At 46.6% G+C, this 16,423-nt stretch overlaps 1 protein-coding gene across 1 annotated transcript in view; it reads right to left on the bottom strand.

Annotated features, from left to right (window-relative positions):
- LOC124003601 (matrilin-4-like) overlaps positions 1–16,423 on the bottom strand; it is a 58,588-nt gene that overhangs the window by 10,333 nt on the left and 31,832 nt on the right. The gene's annotated exons all lie outside the window — the stretch shown is intronic.

Genomic DNA, 16,423 nt, shown 5'->3' with positions numbered 1-16,423 from the left:
ACAGGTCCAGAGGGGAAGGCCGCAAGGAAGGAGGAGGAGCAAGAAGCGGCGGATGGAAGAGAGAAGGAAACGGAAGGCACGGGAGTAGGAGAACCAGGAAAAGTGGCGGAAAAAGGCAACCGAGTGGAGGAGCATGAGAAAGAAGAAAGCGAGGGAGGAGTGTTGGAGAAGGAGACTGTGGAAGAGCAAGTGGACTGGGGGGAAAGTGCCCTGGTGGAAGAGATGAGGAGTATGGTGGAGGAGCTGGCGGGGGGGAGGGTGGTATCTCTCCACTGCCGCCATCACCAAAGAAGAGAATGAAGAGGAGGGTGCGATTGGCTGACAGTGAGAGGGAGGGGATGGCCAAGAGAGTGATGGGGGTGGGAGAAACCTCTGGGTTGCTGCTGGTTTCCCCAGGCCCTCAACTTCTGTTGGGTGGGGACACACCTAACAAGACTCAGGACTGGGTACAGGAATAATATATAATATATGCCATTTAGCAGACGCTTTTATCCAAAGCGACTTACAGTCATGTGTGCATACATTCTACGTATGGGTGGTCCCGGGGATTGAACCCACTACCCTGGCATTACAAGCGCCATGCTCTACCAACTGAGCTACAGAAGGACTTCTTTGTTTGGGGACTCAGCCTCCCCAATTTTTTTCCAATCCAACTGCAGCACTGGGGAGGGGGAGGATTGTGGGGGTAGACCCAGGGTGCAGGGCACCCCGGAGCCAAACAGTATTCCTGCATCCTGGGTTGGTGAGATGGAGGAAGAGGGGGGGATGTTGGGAGTACGGATGGTGTTATCACCGGTAGATATGGAGCAGGGGAGCATCGGGTTTAGTTCTTTTTCTGTCTGGGTTTAGAATTTGAGTATTACATTAGTTTATATTTGTGTATTACATGTTTTTATTTTATTCTTTCATGGGGTCTAATTGGACTTTTGTTAGTTTAAATGTAAGGGGTTAAGGGATTTTGTTAAGAGGAGGGCGGTTTTTAGTTATTTGGAGGGTGTGGGGTTTGATTTTTGTTTTTTACAGGAGGTTCACCTGAGGGATGGAGGGGATGTTAGTAGGTTGAAGAGGGAGTGGGACAAGGGAGAGTCGGTTTGGGGTATTGGGGGGGTGAACTCATCGGGGGTAGGGATTTTGTGTGGGCACAGGGAGGTAAAAGTGGATGATTCTTTTGTGGTAATGCAAGGGAGGGTTATAGGGGTGGATGTCACGATAAGGGATTGTAAATTTAGATTAGTGGTGGTGTATGGGCCACAGGTGGTGGCAGATAGGAGGGAGATGGTGGACTGTCTGACGCCCCTGTGTGTCACAAATAGGAAATTAGTGATAGGGGGGGATTTTAATACAGATTTAGGAATAGGGGGGATAGCAGTGCAGGCGCCATTTCCGGGCTAATGGCTTGCCATGGTCTGGTAGATGTTGGTCTGCACACTACTCCGAAAATGGCCGGTCCTACATGGCGCAACTCCAGGGGGGTTGAACGGAGGCTCGACTATATTTTTGTACCCAGGTCTTTGGGTAAGTTGTCTGGGCGACTGTTGCCTGTTTTCTTTTCGGATCACGACGGGGTGCTCCTGCAGGTGGGGTCGCCAGTCTGCCTCTTTGGTAGTGGGTACTGGAAGTTAGATCGGGATGTGCTGGAGGAGCAGGCTTTTGTTGACGGGTTTTATGGTTTCTTTTGGAAGCTTGAAGGCCTCCGGTCCATGTGCGAGGGGGTGTTAGAGTGGTGGGAATTAGTTAAGGTGAGGATTAGGGCTTTTATAATAGAGTATTGCAAGAGGGAAAAAGGGAGGAGAGGAGGGAGGTGGATCGTATCCAAAGGTTAATTGAACTCGAATACGAGGCAGGCAACCTCGGCGGGTCATTTGACTGGGAGAGATCCGCAACCCTAAAGGCGCAGCTCAGGGAGTTGCAGGAACGGAAGGCTCGAGCTTTCCTGGAGCATGCGCATAGTGGCTTTCTAGAACATAATGAGACTTGTTCTGCTATGTTCTTTAAGTCGGTTAGGGCCAGACAGAGTAGGAAGGTAATGCATGGCATTAGGGAAGAAAATGGTAGTATAGTTAGGGAACCAGTGGATATGGTCAGGGTGACAACTGATCATTTCCAAGGTTTATTTAAGGAAAGGGAAATAGATGTAGAGCAGGGAAATGTGTTTTTAGAACACTTGTCCAGGCGGTTGCCGGAGAACAACAGAGAAGTGATGGAGGCCCAGATCTCACTAGAAGAGGTTGAGAGCGCTCTTAGGAGGATGGGAAAAGGGAAGGTGCCTGGGATGGATGGGCTGCCGGCTGAGTTTTATCTCAAGTTTTGGGGTATACTTGGACCAGTGGTCCTCGAAGTCTTGAAGGCCATCCTTGAGACGGGGGTCCCGGGGGGGATCAATGGCTGTTGGTGTGCTGTCACTTTTATATAAGAAGGGGGAAGTAACAGACCTTGGCAACTGGCGGCCGTTGACCATGCTGTGTGTAGATTACAAACTACTTGCAAAGGTTTTAGCAGACCGGTTGCGCACAGCCCTTCCCTACGTCGTCCATGAGGATCAGATGTGCGGGGTAGAGGGCCGCTCTATTAGATGGAACCTACAGTTAATCAGGGACTCCATCGCTTGGGTTGAAGATAGAGGACTGCCTTTAATGGTAGCAGCGCTAGATCAGGCGAAAGCCTTCGATCGCGTGAATAGATCCTTTATATTCAGTGTTAGGTCGATTAGGATTTGGGGAGAAGTTCATAGGATGGATTCGTACATTATATGTCGGAGCGGGGTGCCGAGTTAGTGTAAATAGTCACTTGGGTGACGTTTTTGACCTCTCGTCTGGGGTCAGGCAGGGGTGCCCACTCTCGGCTCTCCTCTTCGTTCTGTACATGGAGCCTCTGGGGGCTGCCATTAGGGCAGACACAGGGGTGGAACGCTTGTTGATCTCTGGAAGTGGTGGGCTGCGTGTTAAGATGACGCAGTACGCCGACGACACTTCCTTGCTGCTGTGCAAGGACTCGTGCCTGACAACGTCCCTTGCCATCTTTGGGGATTTCACCCGAGCGTCGGGAGCAGTTTTGAACCATGCAAATTCTTCCGTCAAGTTTTTCAGAAGATGGCGCGGTAGAAAAGATGTGCCTGGGGGGTTATCTCTCTGTGAGGGGGCCCTGAGGATTCTCGGGGTCCATTTTGAGACCTCCGGCTCACCGACGCTAAACTGGAACATGCGTATCGCAGTGGTACAGAGGAAGCTAGCAATGTGGAAGGCTAGGTATTTGTCTTTTATGGGCAAAGTCCTGGTCCTAAAGGTGGATGTGTTGCCGTCTCTTTTGTATTTGGCGTACATCTACCCATTGCCGGCTTGTCTGAGGAGGCCACTAGTGAGGCTTGTGTTTCAGTTCATGTGGAGTGGCAGGTGCGAGTGGGTCGCCAGGGTACGCATGATCCGTCCCATCGGGGAGGGAGGTAGGGGGGTACCACATTATCATTGCGTTTACTTGATAGCTACCTACACAAATAGCTAGCTAGAACAAAGTGTTAATAAGATAAATTAATTTAAAAAGATTAAAAACTACCTGCCTGAGCTTCCTCTCAGTGCTGGGCTTCCTCTCAGGGCTGAGCTTCCCCTCAGGGCTGAGCTTCCCCTCAGGGCTGAGCTTCCCCTCAGTCCCGAGCTTCCCCTCAGTCCCAAGCTTCCCCTCAGTCCCGAGCTTCCCCTCAGTCCCGAGCTTCTACCTCAGTCCCGAGCTTCCCCTCAGTCCAGTGGGGTCCTTGGTGAGGGTTATTAGGCCAAGGTCGGTGGCGAGGGTCGCCAATCATAGGACGCGTTACAGGGGGACTAAGACTTGGTTGGAGTGGGGTCCACGTCCCGAGCCAGAGCCACCACCGTGGACAGACACCCACCCGGACCCTCCCCTATGGGTTTAGGTGTGCAGCCGGGAGTCTGCACCTTGGGGGGGGGGGTTCTGTCACGCCTTGGTCTTAGTATTTTGTGTTTCCTTTCTTTATTTGGTCAGGCCAGGGTGTGCCATGGGTTTATTTTGTGGTGTGTTTTTGAATTGGGGTTTTAGTAGGTATTGGGATTGTGGCTGAGTAGGGTTGTCTAGGAAAGTCTATGGTTGCCTGAGGCGGTTCTTAATCAGAGGCAGGTGATTATCGTTGTCTCTGATTGGGAACCATATTTAGGCAGCCATATTCTTTGAGTGTTTCGTGGGTGATTGTCCCTGTCTTTGTGTTTGTAGATGTATCGAACTAACCACGCTGCATTTTGGTCCGATTCTCCTTCAACGTAAGAAAACCGTAACAGAATCACCCACCACACCAGGACCAAGCGGCGTGGTGACAGGCAGCAGCAGCAGGAGCTACGAAGTTTGGAGTATACGACTTGGGAGGAAATAGACAGGTGGGCGGTCGACCCAACCCAGAGAGAGTGCCGGAGCCCGCCTGGGATTTGCTGGAGCAGTGCGAAGCAGGTTATCGGAGAATGGAGTTGGCGAAGCAAGCATGGCGGCGCGGACGGAAGACTGAGAGTCAGCCCCAAAAATGTCTTGGTGGAGGCTCAGGGAGAGTGTGGCAGAGTCAGGGTTCAAACCTGAGCCAACTCCCCCTGTTTATCGTGAGGAGCAGCGATCACAGGACTTCTGGATGTGGGAGGAGATATTGGACGGAAAAGGACCCTGGACACAGCCTGGAGAATATCGCCGCCCCAAAGAAGAACTGGAGGCGGCAAAAGCGGAGAGGCTGGTATGAAGAGGCAGCACGGCGATGCGGATGGAAGCCTGAGAGTCAGCCCCAAAAATGTATTGGGGGGAGGCTCACAGGGAGTATGGTAGGAGACCTGCGCTAACTTCCTGTGCTTACGGGGGGCTAAAGAGACCGGGCAGGCACCGTGTTATGCTATGGAATGCAGGGTGTCTCCAGCGTGGGTGCATAGCCTGGTGCGGTACATACCAGCTCTTCGTATTGGCCGGGCTAGAGTGGGCATCGAGCCAGATAAGGTTGGGCAGGCTCGGTGCTCAAGAGCTCCAGTGCGCCTGCACGGTCTGGTCTATCCAGTGCCACCTCCACACACCAGTCCTCCGGTGGCAGCTCCTCGCACCAGGCTTCCTGTGCGTGTCCTCGGTCCAGTACCACCAGTGCCAGCACCACGCACCAGGCCTTCAGTGCGCCTCGCCTGTCTTGCGCTATCAGAGCCTTCCTCCTCTACAGCGCTGCTGGAGTCTCCCGCCTGTTTAGCGCTGCCAAAGCATTCCTTCTCTCCAGCGCTGCCGGAGTCTCCTGCCTGTTCAGCGCAGCCAGAGCTGCTAATCTGCATGGAGCAGCCAGAGCTGCCAGTCTGCATGGAGCAGCCAGAGCTGTCAGTCTGCATGGAGCAGCCAGAGCAGCTAGAGCCGCCAGTCAGCTAGGATCCACCAGTCGGCCAGGATCCACCAGTCTCCTCAGGGCTGAGCTTCCCCTCAGTCCCGAGCTTCCCCTCAGTCCCGAGCTTCCCCTCAGTCCCGAGCTTCTACCTCAGTCCCGAGCTGCCCCTCAGTCCAGTGGGGTCCTTGGTGAGGGTTATTAGGCCAAGGTCGGCGGCGAGGGTCACCAATCATAGGACACGTTACAGGGGGACTAAGACTTGGTTGGAGTGGGGTCCACGTCCCGAGCCGGAGCCGCCACCGTGGACAGACACCCACCCGGACCCTCCCCTATGGGTTTAGGTGTGCGGCCGGGAGTCTGCACCTTGGGAGGGGGTTCTGTCACGCCTTGGTCTTAGTATTTTGTGTTTTCTTTATTTATTTGGTCAGTTCAGGGTGTGACATGGGTTTATTTTGTGGTGTGTTTTTGAATTGGGGTTTTAGTAGGTATTGGGATTGTGGCTGAGTAGGGTTGTCTAGGAAAGTCTATGGTTGCCTGAGGCGGTTCTTAATCAGAGGCAGGTGATTATCGTTGTCTCTGATTGGGAACCATATTTAGGCAGCCATATTCTTTGAGTGTTTCGTGGGTGATTGTCCCTGTCTTTGTGTTTGTAGTCACCAGATAGGCTGCATAGGTTTTCACATTCCGTTTGTTGTTTTTGTATTGTTCTGGGTTTTTTTGTCATTAAAGATGTATCGAACTAACCACGCTGCATTTTGGTCCGACTCTCCTTCAACGGAAGAAAACCGTAACAATAATGCAAAAGCCTCAAGAGTAGACCATTTTAGAAACCTTTTATGGATAGGCTACTTGGCTAATGCATGTCCAGGATAAAAAAAGACACCAGACGCATTGCTATTGAACCAGCTTCGTTATAGTAGGTTAGCATATACGGGCTTGCTTTTTAATCAAACAAAACGTAAAACAAGCAATTGTTAAATATGTACACATATACAGGTTTAAAATAGCATTTGGCACTGATGAACGCCTAATTTGGAACGCAGTGACTGTACAGTAACATGCTATACATAACGTCAGACCTCAGGCTATGCGCTTCACAGCGCTCTATGGGTTTTGAATGGAAGCCATTCTGAACATAATTACAGTGCGCTAACAAGATGTTGCCCAATCCCTCCCGCTAATTGGGTAACTTTTGCTAATGTTTTGTTGACTCAGTGACGGAAATGCTATAAATTAAGAGGACTCACCATGTTCAAAAGGGTTTATGCTGATTGAACTTTCTAGTTTTTCTTTTTTTTTCACTTAATATACTTTGCCATATCCCTTGAAGTATGGTGGGCGGCTAGTCTAGCCAGCAATAAAGTCATTCAAACAAAAAAACAACACTGTCAGAAATCTTAAAGTAAATGATGTTGTCACATCGTTGTTCAGTGATGACAGTAGGTCATAATCCATTTCTTAATGTATTTGATGATGTGTTTTGAATATCTTGGTAAAATAGTGTTATTCTATCATTTATGTATTCAAATAACTACCGTTTTCTTAAACTAAACATTACTAATGTTGTGTGAGAGAACCTTCCCACTGGTTGAATCAACATTGAATAAAAAATATTCCAAAACATGCATCCTGAACTTTATGTCCTGAATACAAAGTGTTATGTTTGGGGCAAATCCAATACAACACATTACTGAGTACCACTCTTCATATTTAAAGTTGCTTACTTTACCACATTCTTTTCAGTATTATTTTAGTGCCTTGTAGCAAACAGGATGCACGTTTTGGAATATTTTTGTTCTGTACAGGCTTCCTTCTTTTCACTCTGTCAATTACGTAAGTAGTGTGGAGTAACTACAATGTTGTTGATCCATGTTCAGTTCTCTCCCATCACAGCCATAAAATCTGTAACTGTTTAAAAACCCCATTGGCCTCATGGTGAAATCCCTGAGCAGTTTTCCTTCCTCTCCGGCAACTGAGTTAGGAAGACTCCTGTATAATGGGTGTATTGATCCCATATCCAAAGTGTAATTAATAACTTCACCATGCTCAAAGGGATATTCCATGTCTGTTTTTTTTCATTTTCACCAATAGGTGAAATGAGTTATTTAAAACGTAATTATTCTGTCAATATAATAATAAACATACAATAACAGTCTAAGGTTTGGAAACACCTACTCATTCAAAGGGTTTTTCTTTATTTGGACTATTTTCTACATTGTAAAATAATAGTGAAGACATCAAAACTATGAAATAACACATATGGAATCATGTAGTAATTAAAAAAGTGCTAAACAAGTTTACATACACCTTAGCCAAATATATGTAAATTCAGTTTTCACCATTCCTGACATTTAACTCATAGGGAGGCTGCGAATTTTCGCAGCTTTTTGTTAAAAATCGCGCAACATTTCAAAGTCCTGCTACTCATGCCAGGAATATAGTATATGCATATGATAAGTATGTGTGTATAGAAAACACTCTGACGTCTCTAAAACTGGTTAAATCGTGTCTGTGGCTATAACAGAACATGTTTAGGAGTAACAATCCCTGGTAAAACTGTTTACCAAACACAAAACAATATGAATCCGCCAGTCAATGTATTGTCTAAGAAAAAAACGAGGCCCCCAGTACAATGCCTACAGCTTCCACACTATGTCGCCAGTACTGGCATTTTTTGCCTGCTGTATCCTTGGTCAGATGACGTTAGGGCACTTCCTTTCTTGGGGCTCGCCCCAGGATGTTGTGAAATTGAAAACATGGACGATGATTTCAAGACTTGCTGCTATCGAATACAGATCGCCCCGTGATCAATTTTATAGATTATTAACGTTTAGTAATACCTAAAGTTGGTTTAGAAAAGTAGTTTGAAGTTATTTGTAAAAGTTTATAGGAAACTTTTGTAATTTTAAAAAGTGACGTTGCGTCTTGTAAAAGGGAATATTCCTTGGATCAGACCGGTCTTCAGAAAACGACATTTTGGCTATACAATGACGGATTTAATCGGGAAAAAGACCCAATTGTGATGTTTATGGGCTATATAGGAAGCTCGTCCAAGGTAATGAATGTTTTATATTTTATTTCTGCGTTTTGGGTAGCGCCGGCTACCGCAAAATCTGTTGTTTAGGTGAAGGTCTGGTATTCTGGGGGGTGCATGCTATCAGATAATAGCTTCTCATGCTTTCGCCGAAAAGCATTTTACAAATCTGACTTGGTGGCTAGATTCACAACGAGTGTAGCTTTAATTCAGTACCTTGCATGTGTGTTTTAATGAAAGTTTGAGGTTTATCGAAAACTATAGGTGGCGCTCTGAAATTTCCGCTGATTTCCGCCAGCGGAACCAAATCCCTAAGATAACTTATTAATCCTAGTAAATATTCCCTGATTTAGGTCAATTATGATCACCACTTTATTTTAAGAAAGTGAAATGTCAGAATAATAGTAGAGAATGATTTATTTCAGCTTTAATTTATTTCATCACATTCCAAGTGGGTCAGAAGTTTACATACACTCAATTACTATTTGGCAGCATTTCTTTTAAATTGTTGAACTTGGGTCAAACGCTTCCACAAGCTTCCCACAATAATTTGGGTGAATTTTGGCCCATTCCTCCTGACAGACCTGGTGTAACTCAGGTCAGGTTCGTAGGCCTCCTTGCTCGCACACGCTTTTTTCAGTTCTTTAGCTAAATAGCCGAGAATTGTAGCCTACTCCCGACCATCACGTTGTACAGCGCCATATTTTATGTTCCATCCTAACGGAAACCCAGAGCAAAATTTCTTAATCAGTCCCATATACTATGTTTTTACAAAAAAAGGTTTTCAATTCTCTTGTACAGCCACTATTGAAGGCTGTCAAATGCTTCTCAAAGATGCCCTCTGGTGGTCAAACTAGCACTAACTAGCATTCATGTTACCAGTGGGTGGCACTTAAATAACGCGCCATAGAATTATGCGGCACCACGCAAGCTTTGCTGCAGTACGCTGCAACTTTTAAAGGACGAACCACTGTAGTCATCCTTTGCCTTGATGACAGCTTTGCACACTCTTGGCATTCTCTTCATGAGGAATGCTTTTCCAACAGTCTTGAAGGAGTTCCCACATATGCTAAGCACTTGTCTGATTATGCTTCACTCTGCGGTCCACAACTCATCCCAAACCTCAGGTGTGTTTTGGGTCATTGTCCTGTTGAAAAATAAATGATAGTCCAACTAAGCACAAACCAGATGAGATTACATTACATTACATTGAAGTCATTTAGCAGACGCTCTTATCCAGAGCGACTTACAAATTGGTGCATTCACCTTATGACATCCAGTGGAACAGTCACTTTACAATAGTGCATCTAAATCTTAAAGGGGGGGTGAGAGGGATTACTTATCCTATCCTAGGTATTCCTTAAAGAGGTGGGGTTTCAGGTGTCTCCGGAAGGTGGTGATTGACTCCGCTGTCCTGGCGTCGTGAGGGAGTTTGTTCCACCATTGGGGGGCCAGAGCAGCGAACAGTTTTGACTGGGCTGAGCGGGAGCTGTACTTCCTCAGTGGTAGGGAGGCGAGCAGGCCAGAGGTGGATGAACGCAGTGCCCTTGTTTGGGTGTAGGGCCTGATCAGAGCCTGGAGGTACTGAGGTGCTGTTCCCCTCACAGCTCCGTAGGCAAGCACCATGGTCTTGTAGCGGATGCGAGCTTCAACTGGAAGCCAGTGGAGAGAACGGAGGTGCGGGGTGACGTGAGAGAACTTGGGAAGGTTGAACACCAGACGGGCTGCGGAGTTCTGGATGAGTTGAAGGGGTTTAATGGCACAGGCAGGGAGCCCAGCCAACAGCGAGTTGCAGTAATCCAGACGGGAGATGACAAGTGCCTGGATTAGGACCTGCGCCGCTTCCTGTGTGAGGCAGGGTCGTACTCTGCGGATGTTGTAGAGCATGAACCTACAGGAACGGGCCACTGCCATGATGTTGGTTGAGAACGACAGGGTGTTGTCCAGGATCACGCCAAGGTTCTTAGCGCTTTGGGAGGAGGACACAATGGAGTTGTCAACCGTGATGGCGAGATCATGGAACGGGCAGTCCTTCCCCGGGAGGAAGAGCAGCTCCGTCTTGCCGAGGTTCAGCTTGAGGTGGTGATCCGTCATCCACACTGATATGTCTGCCAGACATGCAGAGATGCGATTCGCCACCTGGTCATCAGAAGGGGGAAAGGAGAAGATTAATTGTGTGTCGTCTGCATAGCAATGATAGGACAGACCATGTGAGGTTATGACAGAGTCAAGTGACTTGTTGTATAGCGAGAATAGGAGAGGGCCTAGAACAGAGCCCTGGGGGACACCAGTGGTGAGAGCGCGTGGTGAGGAGACAGATTCTCGCCACGCCACCTGGTAGGAGCGACCTGTCAGGTAGGATGCAATCCAAGCGTGGGCCGCGCCGGAGATGCCCAACTCGGAGAGGGTGGAGAGGAGGATCTGATGGTTCACAGTATCGAAGGCAGCCGATAGGTCTAGAAGGATGAGAGCAGAGGAGAGAGAGTTAGCTTTAGCAGTGCGGAGCGCCTCCGTGATACAGAGGAGAGCAGTCTCAGTTGAATGACTAGTCTTGAAACCTGACTGATTTGGATCAAGAAGGTCATTCAGAGAGAGATAGCGGGAGAGCTGGCCAAGGACGGCACGTTCAAGAGTTTTGGAGAGAAAAGAAAGAAGGGATACTGGTCTGTAATTGTTGACATCGGAGGGATTGAGTGTAGGTTTTTTCAGAAGGGGTGCAACTCTCGCTCTCTTGAAGACGGAAGGGACGTAGCCAGTGGTCAGTGATGAGTTGATGAGCGAGGTGAGGTAAGGGAGAAGGTCTCCGGAAATGGTCTGGAGAAGAGGGGAGGGGATAGCGTCAAGCGGGCAGGTTGTTGGGCGGCCGGCCGTCACAAGACGCGATATTTCATCTGGAGAGAGAGGGGAGAAAGAGGTCAGAGCACAGGGTAGGGCAGTGTGAGCAGAACCAGCGGTGTCGTTTGACTTAGCAAACGAGGATCGGATGTCGTCGACCTTCTTTTCAAAATGGTTGACGAAGTCATCTGCAGAGAGGGAGGAGGGGGGGGGAGGAGGATTCAGGAGGGAGGAGAAGGTGGCAAAGAGCTTCCTAGGGTTAGAGGCAGATGCTTGGAATTTAGAGTGGTAGAAAGTGGCTTTAGCAGCAGAGACAGAGGAGGAAAATGTAGAGAGGAGGGAGTGAAAGGATGCCAGGTCCGCAGGGAGGCGAGTTTTCCTCCATTTCCGCTCGGCTGCCCGGAGCCCTGTTCTGTGAGCTCGCAATGAGTCATCGAGCCACGGAGCGGGAGGGGAGGACCGAGCCGGCCTGGAGGATAGGGGACATAGAGAGTCAAAGGATGCAGAGAGGGAGGAGAGGAGGGTTGAGGAGGCAGAATCAGGAGATAGGTTGGAGAAGGTTTGAGCAGAGGGAAGAGATGATAGGATGGAAGAGGAGAGAGTAGCGGGGGAGAGAGAGCGAAGGTTGGGACGGCGCGATACCATCCGAGTAGGGGCAGTGTGGGAGGTGTTGGATGAGAGCGAGAGGGAAAAGGATACAAGGTAGTGGTCGGAGACTTGGAGGGGAGTTGCAATGAGGTTAGTGGAAGAACAGCATCTAGTAAAGATGAGGTCGAGCATATTGCCTGCCTTGTGAGTAGGGGGGGAAGGTGAGAGGGTGAGGTCAAAAGAGGAGAGGAGTGGAAAGAAGGAGGCAGAGAGGAATGAGTCAAAGGTAGACGTGGGGAGGTTAAAGTCGCCCAGAACTGTGAGAGGTGAGCCGTCCTCAGGAAAGGAGCTTATCAAGGCATCAAGCTCATTGATGAACTCTCCGAGGGAACCTGGAGAGCGATAAATGATAAGGATGTTAAGCTTGAAAGGGCTGGTAACTAACTGTGACAGCATGGAATTCAAAGGAGGCGATAGACAGATGGGTAAGGGGAGAAAGAGAGAATGACCACTTGGGAGAGATGAGGATCCCGGCGCCACCACCCCGCTGACCAGAAGCTCTCGGGGTGTGCGAGAACACGTGGGCGGACGAAGAGAGAGCAGTAGGAGTAGCAGTGTTGTCTGTGGTGGTCCATGTTTCCGTCAGTGCCAAGAAGTCGAGGGACTGGAGGGAGGCATAGGCTGAGATGAACTCTGCCTTGTTGGCCGCAGATCTGCAGTTCCAGAGGCTACCGGTGACCTGGAACTCCACGTGGGTCGTGCGCGCTGGGACCACCAGATTAGGGTGGCCGCGGCCACGCGGTGTGGAGCGTTTGTATGTTGTGTGCAGAGAGGAGAGAACAGGGATAGACAGACACATAGTTGACAGGCTACAGAAGAGGCTATGCTAATGCAAAGGAGATTGGAATGACAAGTGGACTACACGTCTCGAATGTTCAGAAAGTTAAGCTTACGTAGCAAGAATCTTATTGACTAAAATGATTAAAATGATACAGTACTGCTGAAGTAGGCTAGCTGGCAGTGGGTGCGTTGTTGACATTACACTAATCAAGTCGTTCCGTTGAGTGTAATAGTTTCGACAGTGCTGCTATTCGGGGGCTAGCTGGCTAGCTAGCAGTGTTGTTTACGTTACGTTGCGTTAAAAGAACGACAATAGCTGGCTAGCTAACCTAGAAAATCGCTCTAGACTACACAATTATCTTTGATACAAAGACGGCTATGTAGCTAGCTATGTAGCTAGCTACGATCAAACAAATCAAACCGTTGTGCTGTAATGAAATGAAATGAAAATGTGATACTACCTGTGGAGCGAAGCGGAATGCGACCGGGTTGTTGAGTGCGGAAGTTCTATTCGGTAGACGTTGGCTAGCTGTTAGCTAGCTAGCAGTGTCTCCTACGTTAAGGACGACAAATAGCTGGCTAGCTAACCTCGGTAAATTAAGATAATCACTCTAAGACTACACACTCTAAACTACACAATTATCTTGGATACGAAGAGAGCAAAGACAGCTATGTAGCTAGCTAACACTACACTAATCAAGTCGTTCAGTTGAGTGTAATAGTTCTACAGTGCAGCTAATCGGTGGGCATTTGCTAGCTGGCTAGCTGGCTAGCTGCTGGGCAAATAGCAGTGAAGACTACGTTAGGACGGCGAAATACGATAATTACGCAATTATCTTTGATACAAAGACGGCTATGTAGCTAGCTAAGAAGAAATTGCTAAGATTAGACAAAACAAACCGTTGTGCTATAATGAAATGTAATGAAATGTAATGAAAAAGTTATACTACCTGCGGAGCGAAATGCAGATGCGACCGCTCGCTCCAACCCGGAAGATGGCGTATCGCTGCAGAATGCTGTGGTAGCCATGCTGGTTATGTGTGCCTTGGATTCTAAATAAATCACTGACAGTGTCAACAGCAAAACACCCCCACACCATCACACTCCTCCTCCATGCATCACAGTGGGAACCACACATGCGGAGATCCTCCGTTCACTGACTCTGCGTCTCACAATGACACAATTCTCTTTGCTTATTTGAGTTGTTCTTGCCATAATATGGACTTGTTTTTATACCACAACTGATTGGCTCAAATGCATTAAGAAAGAAATTCCACAAATTCACTTTAACAAGGCACACCTGTAACCTCTCTGGGATATGTGGGACGCTAGCTAAATGCAGAGCGCCAAATTCAAATAAATTACTGAAATTAATCAATTAATCAAACTTTCATTAAATCACACATGCAAGATAGCAAATTAAAGCTACACTTGTTGTGAATCCAGCCAACATGTCAGATTTCAAAAAGGCTTTTAGGCGAAAGAAAACGATGCTATTATCTGAGGATAGCACCTCCGTAAACAAAGAGAGAAACCATATTTCATCCTTGCAGGCGCGACACAAAACGCAGAAATAAAAATATAATTCATGCCTTACCTTTGATGAGCTTCTTTTGTTGGCACTCCAATATGACCCATAAACATCACAAATGGTCCCTTTGTTTGCATAATTTCGTCGATATATATCCAAAATGTCCAAAAACACTGGTTCCTACTTGCGCAACGTGACTACAAAATATCTCAAAAGTTACCTGTACTTTGCCAAAACATTTCAAACTACTTTTGTAATACAACTTTAGGTATTTTTTAACGTAAATATCGATACAATTGAAGACGGGATGATCTGTGTTCAATACAGGAAGAAAACAAACTGTAGCAATGCTTTCTGGTCACGCTCCTCCATCTAACAGTACACTTCAAGTGACCCTCGTTCAAGGATGGCCGTACTTCTTCATTACACAAAGGAATAACCTCAACCAATTTCTAAAGACTGACATCCAGTGGAAGCGATAGAAACTGCAAGAAGGTCCCTTAGAAATCTGGATTCCCATTGAAAACCCATTGAAAAGAGAGTGACCCCAAAACAAAACAAAATCTGAATGGTTTGTCCTCTGGTTTTCGCCGCGCTATAATAAGTTCACAGACATGATTCAAACAGTTTTAGAAACTTCAGAGTGTTTTGTCTACTAATAATATGCATATCTTATTTTCTAGGGATGAGTAGCAGGCAGTTGAATTTGGGCATGCATTTCATCCGGACGTGAAAATACTGCCCCGTCACCAAGAAGTTAATTGAAATGCATTCCAGGTGACTCCCTCATGAAGCTGGTTGAGAGAATGCCAAGAGTGGGCAAAGCTGTCATCAAGGTTAAGGGTGGCTACTTTTAAGAATGTCAAATATAAAACATTTTGATTTGTTTAACACTTTTAGGGTTACTACCTGATTCTATGTGTGTTATTTCTTAGTTTGATGTCTTCACTATTATTCTACAATGTAGAAAACAGTAAACATAAAGAAAAAGCCTTGAATGAGTAGGTGTCCAAACTTTTGACTGGTACTGTTAATAGGCCATATGTGGTTTAAAAACATTTGTATCATTTCAAAGAAGAAACAATTACATTTGACATTCAACTGAATGTCTGAAATCTCACTGAAATATATAGATTCCATAGATTTACTCTCATTATACTATTGTTAATGTGCTATAATACAGTCCAAATTTGAAGGGTTATTTCAAATTCAAAACGAGTTGAGTATTTTACTCCATTATGCAGCTATTACATTTAGAGAACTTTATTTTTGACCTTTTATCAATTTTGACGACCTTTGCTAATTTCATTTCTGGAGCACGTTAGAAACTGTATCCAAGATACTACAGAGAGTCAACTGAATAGAAGTAGTTGTATAGAGCTATTGCATCCAGGGGTGTATTCATTATGACGATTTGGTTGCAATACATCTCTTAAATGGAAGCAAATGGAACGAAACCGGACCTCGCTGAATTTGTCCAATAGAAACTCTTGTTTTAGTACACAACTGTTTGAACTAATGATTAAACCTCTGGTGAACCACATGAGATGTACACTCTTAGGAAAAAAAGGTGCTAAGTAGAACCCTTTGCAGAGAGTTCTACCAAGAACCATTTTATCTTTGAAGGGTTCTTCCTAGAACCCTCTATGAACAGTTCCACCAGTCTTATTAGCCTTCAACATTCAACTCTTAGTGATGAGTCATCCGCGAATGAACACTGTTTTTGAACAGATCTTTTTGGTGAACGTCGGGAACCGACTCTCATCTGTTAAAGAGCTGTTCATTTGGTTCGCTGATTTGCATACTGCTACTACTGCTTTTTGAGCTCCAGACAATGACTTTCTGTAGATAAGTTCTGTGAAGATGGTAATTCCTCACAGCAGGAACAATAGGCAGTGAGAAGAGGGCCTTATTATGGTCCAGGCAACATTTTTGAAAGCTATCTAATTTCATCAGGTAAAATGTTTTTTGAACACAGATTTCATGATCTGACATAATGATAGGCAACCTTTTAGGCTTTACACTACAAATGAGTTATTTTTCATGGTTTTTCATACATTTTTAAGCACTGCTGAATGACGAGTCATTTGGGAGCCAAATGAATGCCTCATTTAGGTGAGCAGAGCCAAAAGATCCGGCTTATGGAAAATATTTTGAATGCCCATCAATACTCTTCATGACAATACCTTACATATATCATAAGGTATTTATTTGAGGGCCTTGTTATACCCTAACAGTGGTCAAACTCCTGGTTTACAAC

Source organism: Oncorhynchus gorbuscha, linkage group LG18, assembly GCF_021184085.1.
Source record: "Oncorhynchus gorbuscha isolate QuinsamMale2020 ecotype Even-year linkage group LG18, OgorEven_v1.0, whole genome shotgun sequence".
Classification (NCBI taxonomy): domain Eukaryota; kingdom Metazoa; phylum Chordata; class Actinopteri; order Salmoniformes; family Salmonidae; genus Oncorhynchus; species Oncorhynchus gorbuscha.
This window is presented reverse-complemented; position numbering and strand designations above follow the sequence as displayed.